This window comes from Mus pahari, unplaced genomic scaffold (assembly GCF_900095145.1).
Source record: "Mus pahari unplaced genomic scaffold, PAHARI_EIJ_v1.1 scaffold_9817_1, whole genome shotgun sequence".
NCBI lineage: Eukaryota > Metazoa > Chordata > Mammalia > Rodentia > Muridae > Mus > Mus pahari.
Genome location: NW_018393045.1, coordinates 5021 through 12750, shown reverse-complemented (window position 1 = coordinate 12750; position 7730 = coordinate 5021). Strand labels below are relative to the sequence as shown.

Here is a 7730-nt window from a genome sequence, read left to right as displayed (position 1 = left end):
TGGTCTGGGTGTAGCTGACCTGCCTGAGAGAAAAGCCAAACAGTTGAATAGGAGCAGAATAACAACTTTTTTGGGAAAGGCCAGATAGTAGTTTAATTGGTTGCAATTTAGCAAGTCTTGGTTCAGACCATACCCCCAGGTGTGTGGGGGAAGGGGATGCTTGAGAGTTACAGAACCACTGTGAGCTCCTTATCAGAGGAGGTCGAGCCAGACTTAACTCTGTCCAGTTAATAAGGATTTTTAGCTTTCTTTATTAATATTGAAATTATTACTAGACCAGTCTAAGATTGAATTTAGAGTAATTGGTCACAATGGAGGAAGGAGGAGAATTATTATAACTCCTACTAAGGCTGATCTTTACAAGTCATATTTTACAGTTTTTAATGTTCTTAATTTAAAAGTTAAAAGCTTGAAACAAGGCAGCTTAGCTTGTCCAATTTTGGACCAATGCAGGCAAGCAAGGGAGTGTTAAAAAATATATCTTTAAATCAGTTTTATTGTACCCACTGATACACAGCAAACTCACAGGTCAGCTTGGCATACAGACCTTTTGTAAGTTGTCATACTTGCAGCNTTCTGTGGAGAAAACACAAGCTTTTCTCTACCCCTTAAGGGTAGCTGTTTAGGATTAGCCATATAACAAATGAGATTTGAATAATGTGCACAGGGATATTTCCTCCCTTTCTTGTTAAAAGGAAAAGGTTTTTAAAAGTTTTGCAGTACCTAGAAATAAAAGCATCCATTTGTAGTAATTGATTAAGTCTTCAAGAATTAATACTATTAGGTGGAAATAGGTAAAAGCTGAGGACACTTAAGAACAAATTTTTACAATTTGACGTGCACAACCTTTGAAAATATCAATTTATTATGTAAGCCATATTATTTGTACAAATAAGATTATACAGCCAATTATTTTTATGCAAGGTCTGAAATCTGCCTGGTAAAAATTTAACATGGCATTGTCTTAAGAGGCCTTATCCAGGCAAGCTAGGACAAATTAAGAATGTCCAAAGATAAGTCTTCTTAAGAGAACAGTATTTTATCTTATGAGTTGAATATGCACAAACAATTGCAAATTGCAACAAGTTGAGCATTATAGCATTTGAGAGACAAACAATATTTAAGCACCTTTAAGCTGAGATGTATAGACCATTAATATACAAATTAAAGCTTGATTAACTTTTTAAAAAAAAAAACTGTCTACAGGACCCAGTTTAATCATTTGTGCTGAAACAGGAGGAAGCTNAAAAGGATAAACATGTGATCTGATTGACAATTACTTTTCTAAATAAAAGGCTGCTATAAATACAGTAAAAAGGGGTGTATGCTTACAAATGCATGAATAAAGGCAATTTTTATCTTTAGGATGATTGTCAATTGTATCTACAAAAATGGTATGCGGTAGGCCAAATAGTAATTTTTTGCAATACCCAATTAGATTGCTGTTTGGAAAGGAGAAATTTTTAATTTTAATCAGTACCACAGCACCTTTACAATAGGATGTCAAGATTTTACTTAGAGAAGAAAAATGATTTTACATCAATGACCTTTCATGCCAACAATTGCTGTGGGCACTTAATAACTATAACTGAATTAAGCAGCTAGTATATAGTTACCAATGAGTAAAATTCATAGCAATTAGAAAAGCTTATTTTGTTTTTTGTAAGGACTTTTGTTTTTTACCAATGAAATTTCATCTCTCAAAATAAAATAGAAAGTTTTAAATTAATTTAAAGCCTTAAAATAAGATCCTAGCCCATTAACATCTCTTGGAAGCTTGAAAAAAATCAACATTTTGAAGCAAATCAATTTTTTTTGTAAAATTTTATATATCACAATTTTATTTGGCATAACTAAAACCTTAAACATCAAAAGGATACAGTCTCTGAGAGCAGGATTCCAGGTAAACCTTTGTATAGGTTGTAGCTAATACTTACAATGCTGAAAAATTAAACTCTTAGCTTATTGTATTAAAGCAGAGACAATAAAAATTATTTTTATAAAATGTAAGCTGTATAAGCTATACTTAGAGGCAAACCTCATCAGTGATAATCAGTTTACCAGAAGTAAACCCTTAACATTTATTAAGTAAAAACAAACTCTTTAATAATTTTATATGAAGTAGGCAAGTCATTTTGTAATGCCTGATTGATCTCTTATAAATTTGGATTAAATCTTTACTATTAGCAAACCGTGGGCAGTCTCCCTGAAGGCAGGGGGTGTGGCCACAAGAACTTCTTTTGGTGGGGTTTGAGGAACAAAAGAAAAGCCTACCAAGGCAATTTTGAGCTTTCTCCTCACCACGTGGGAAGGTAAAGCCCAATTTTAAAACACCTTATCAATCCTTGAATGACTCCAACCCTGAGTTAACCAATTTAAAGCTAACCATTTGTAACCAAAGTTAAAACCTTTAAAGAACATCAATAGCTTAAGCCATGTAGAGCATTTTTTGTACTCTTAAAGCAAGTCAAAAACTCAAGTGAAGCAACTACACGAATTTTAAATTTAGACTACAGAACTTTACATTGTTTAGCTATAAAGTTACAAATAAAGACCCTTGTCACTTACTAAAAACACTAATCATGAGAAATCACTAGGAAAAAACCAACAATCAGCTTTTTTCACTCTAAAATTTAGAGTTCAAAGACACTCCAACAAGCAGTTTTTCGCAGGAGCCCTCCTGATGTGTTTGATTTCTGGCTAAGCCACAAGCCTCATTAGGGTCACAGCTGCAAGACTGCAAAAGCAAACAAGAATTTAGCAAGCTCTAATACATTTAGACATGGAACACAGAACGTCCACTCATACAGACAACTAAACAAGAATGCACATGACTCGACACGTGGACAATTGGTGCACCAGACATAACAATACACAAAAGGTATCAAACTTTCCTTGTAGGAGTCCAGAGCAAAAGCCAGACGTCTCTGTACTTTGGTCTGTCTCCAGGAGAATTTTTTAAATACTCTCCAGGAATTTAAAAAAAAAATTTTTTTTAAACCCAAGTTTCCCTTGGGTCTGTAGGACTGCGGACACATGCCTGAACATCCCATCCTTGTACACTGCCCTTTGAGGAATGAGGTGTCGGGTTAAACACTTCATCGCTCAATTCAAATTTGTGCCTATAAATACCTTTTTACCCCAGGATGCACGATACCATACTCATTATACGTGTACAGCTCCACGGCAGCGCCTGATGTTTCGTCATCTTCAGCCACGTTGGACGCCACTTGTGTGTCTCTGTGTGGGCAGAAAACACTTTGGACTGGGTTCATTCTGAAGAGCTTAACATCCTAAAAGAGGATAGGATGCAAGGAAAATGAATGCCCTGTCGGTTTGCGCTGATCAGAGCATGATTTTTGTTAATCGGACAAGGAAGGATTCTAAGCCTTCCCTGAGTCCCCTGGAGAAAAACTCTCTGTCTCTCTGTCTCTCATGAGCAGAGATGTGATCCAGTAGGCGGGTCCGAGCGAGTGGACGGTGACGACGTTAGTGGTTAGTCCGAGCAACAGTGGGCAGCGACAGTGGGAGGTGATGACGATGACATAGGGCAGTCTGACGATGCTGCATTCTGGGAGGTCTTAATAGCAATCCTGTGTATCTGTAAGGGGCACAATATAATGTTTAGAGAGAGAGTGGTTAGTGGAGGTGAGAGACCCCAACAATGAAGGATTGTTGGATTTTGTCAAATGCTTTCTCAGCATCTAATGAGATGATCATGAGCTTTTTGTATTTGAGTTAGTTTATGTAGTGGATTATGTTGATGGATTTCCGTATATTAAACCATCCCTGCATCCCTGGGATGAAGCCTACTTGATCATGATGGATGATCGTTTTTATGTGTTCTTGGATTCAGTTTACGAGGATTTTATTGAATAGTTTGCATCTATATTCATAAGGGTAATTGATCTGAAGTTGTCTTCTTCATTGGATCTTTGTGTGGTTTAGGTATAAGAGCAATTGTGTCTTCATAGATTGAATTGGGTAGATTATCTTCTGTTTCTATTTTGTGGAATAGTTGTAGGAGAGTTGGAATTATGTCTTCTTTGAAGGTCTGACAGAACTCTGCACAAAATCCCTCTGGCACTGGCATTTTTTTTTTTGGTTGAGAGACTATATTTACACACACACACACACACACACACACACACACACACACATGCGCTGAATGAACAGAGAGCAAAATTGAACTAAAGATGGTTCCCTGTTCTCTGTTAAAGTATTTCTTTTATTAGTTAGTTGGGACTAAATAAACAAACTGTAATATAAACTTTTTAACTAATTAATTTATTTTATTATATATTTTCTTTATTTACATTTCAAATGCTGTCAAGAAAGTTCCCTATACCCTCCCCCTGCCCCTGCTCCCCTACCCACCCACTCCCACTTCTTGGCCTTGGCATTCCCCTATGCTGGGTCATATAAAGTTTGCAAGACCAAGGGGCTTCTCTTCCCAATGATGGTCAACTAGGCCATCTTCTGCTCTGTATATATGCAGCTTGAGACATGAGCTCTGGGTGTACTGGTTAGTTCATATTGTTGTTCCACCTATAGGGTTGCAGTCCCCTTCAGTTCCTTGGGTAATATCCCTAGCTCCTCCAATGAGGTCTCTGTGTTCTATCCTATAAATTACTGTGGGCATCCACTTCTATATTTGCCAGGTACTGGCATAGCCTCACAAGAGATAGCTATATCAGTGCCCTTTCAGCAAAATCTTGCTGGCATATTCAATAATGTCTGGGTTTGGTGGTNGATGATGGGATGGATCCCCAGGTGGGGTAGTCTCTGGATATTTCATCCTTTCATCCTAGCTCCAATCTTTGTCTCTGAAACATCTTCTATGTGTATTTTATTCCCTATTTTGGGGATGAATGAAGTATCCAGGTGTTGGTCTTCCTTCTTCTTGATTTTCTTGTGTTTTGGAGATTGTATCTTGGGTATTCTAGTTTCTGGGCAAGTATCTACTTATCAGTGAGGGCATATAAAGTGAGTTCTTTTGTGATTGGGTTACCTCACTCAGAATGATATCCTCCAGATATATCATTTTGTCTAAGAATTTCATAAATTCATCATTTTTTATAGCTGAGTAGTACTCCACTGTGTAAATGTACCATATTTTCTGTATCCATTACTCTGTTAAGGGACATCTCAGTTCTTTCCAGCTTCTGGGTATTATAAATAGGGCAGCTATGAACATAGTGGAGCATGTGTCCTTATTACCAGTTGAAATATCTTCTGGGTATATAACAAGAAGAGGTATTGCTGGATCTGCCAATAGTACTATGTCCAGTTTTCTGAGAAACCACCAGACTCATTTCCAGAGTGGTTGTACAAGCTTGCAATCCCACCAGCAATGGTGGAGTGTTCCTCTTTCTCCACATCATCACCAGCATCCACTGTCCCCTGAATTTTTGATCTTGGCCATTCTGACTGGTGTGAGGTGAAATCTCAGGGCTGTTTTGATTTGTATTTCCCTGATGATTAAGGATGTTGAACATTTTTTTCAGGTGTTTCTCAGCCTTTTGGTATCCTCAATTGAGAATTCTCCATTTACCTCTATACCCCATTTTTTAATGGGGTGATTTATATTTCTGTTGTTCTGCTTCTTCAGTTCTTCATATGTATTGGATATTAGTCCCCCATCAGATTTAGGATTTTTTAGGAGGTTTTATTTTTCCTTTTTAATCTGATCTGCTGCTAATGATTTTAAGCTGCCAAACTTTGCATTTTTAAATTGACTTTGTTCTGATTATCTGTTTTCTGGAGAAGTACAGAGGCAGATATTCCCAGAGTATTTTGCAGGATTATCCCCAAATGGAGATCTCTGGCACCTTTATGTGAGTCACAACCTTTCACGTACAAGGAAGACCATCAAGAAGTGCAAGATAATTTCTTTCCTAAAAGCTAAATCAGTATTATGCATAGCACTTTTCTCTTAAATCTTAGAAGTATTTATGGATTAAGGAATAAATGTAGTTTTAAAAAATACTTGTCAATTCCATACAGGAGAATGCACAGGCAGCAGAAGCGACATAGCTTCTGGGACAGCGTCCCTTTTGGGCCTTCATTTTCTTATTTTGCATCGATATTCATAAGGGAAGTTGGTCTGAAGTTCTCTCTCTTTGTTGGGTCTTTATGTAGTTTAGGTGTCAGAGTAATTGTGGCTTCATAGAATTAATTGGGCAGAGTTCAGCACAAATTTCTAAAAGGAGTACTAACAAACTTTCCTTGGACATAACATAGGGATCAATGTGTGAATTTTCCAGAACACATGTATGCTAACAAAGAACAAAACAAATACATTCAGAAAGGTGTGATATTTCTAAGCTATGAAGACCCCTTGGGGGTGGCTCTTGCCTCAATGTCCTTCTCTTTCTCTGCTTACACAGCTGTGGTACGTTGGGTCTTTGTGAAGCACCATGACACTCCTATTGTGAAGGCCTATAACAGAATCCTCAGCTACCTTTCATTGCTGTTACTCATGTTCTGTTTTCTCTGCTCGTTTTTCTTCATTGGCTATCTTAACAGAGCCACCTGTTTCTTAGAGCAAATCATATTTGGAATTGTATTCACTGTGGGTGTTTCCATAGTTCTGGCCAAAACAGTCACTGTGGTTCTGGCTTCCAAATTCACAGACCCAGGAAGAAGGTTGAGAACCTTCCTGGTATCGAGAACACCCAACTACATTATTCCCATATGTTCCCTATTTCAATGTGTTCTTTGTGCAATCTGGCTAGCAGTTTCTCCTCCCTTCATTGAAATTGACAAACACTCCATTTATGACCCCATCATCATTGTGTGTAAGAAGGGCTTAGTTACTGCATTCTACTGTGTCCTCAGATACTTGGCTTGCTTGGCACTTAGAAGCTTCTCTGTGGCTTTCTTGACTAAGTATCTGCCTGACACATTCAATGAAGCCAAGTTCTTGACCTTCATCATGCTAGTGTTCTGCAGTATCTGGGTCACCTTCTTCCCTGTTTACCATAGCACCAAGGACAAAGTCATGTTTGCTGTGGAGATCTTCTCCATCTTGGCATCCAGTGCAGGGATGCTTGGATGAATCTTTGCACCCAAATCTACACCATTTTACTGAGACCAGAGAGAAATACTCTGTAAAAGTTTAGGGAAAAATGATATTTCTGAACAAATATTTCAGGAATTCTGTCACAGTTAAAATTGGTACATAACCACCAAAAACTTTATTATAGTACATTTCTCTAGTTTTAGAATCGCTCTCATTGATTGCTCTAGTGATGTCAACAAGTATTTTATCTACCAAATTTGCATACATTGTCCGTAAAATTATGCATTCTTCCACTTGCTTCATTTCCTGTGACAGAACTAAAATTCTCAAATTCTTATTACAATTTTATTCATCATTTTGCTTTCATGGGCTACACCCCCAGTAACTATCAATAAAAGTTAAGACTGTTGAATCCATGATTTTGTATAGAAAATGAGATCCAGGACAAACAGAGTTGCATATAGATATCATCTACCAAATCAAACAATCAATCAGAGAAACAAACTACTAAATAATCAACAAAAATGAAATCAGACCATATTTTCTGATTTGCAATAGAAATATATACATGATAGAATATTACCTTTTTTTCAGCTGCCCTTCAAGCTATTGGCCTATAGACTAAGGGGGAAACGTTCCTTTGCTTCTCTCAAACAAAAATATATTATATCCCACAATGGACAGAAGCTGGGGGCCCCTGTGAATG

General features: G+C 37.3%; 1 pseudogene; it reads left to right on the top strand.

Moving 5' to 3' along the window:
• LOC110315328 overlaps window positions 1-7116 on the top strand; it is a 35319-nt pseudogene extending 28203 nt beyond the window's left edge.
• Window positions 7117-7730: the final 614 nt, after the last annotated feature.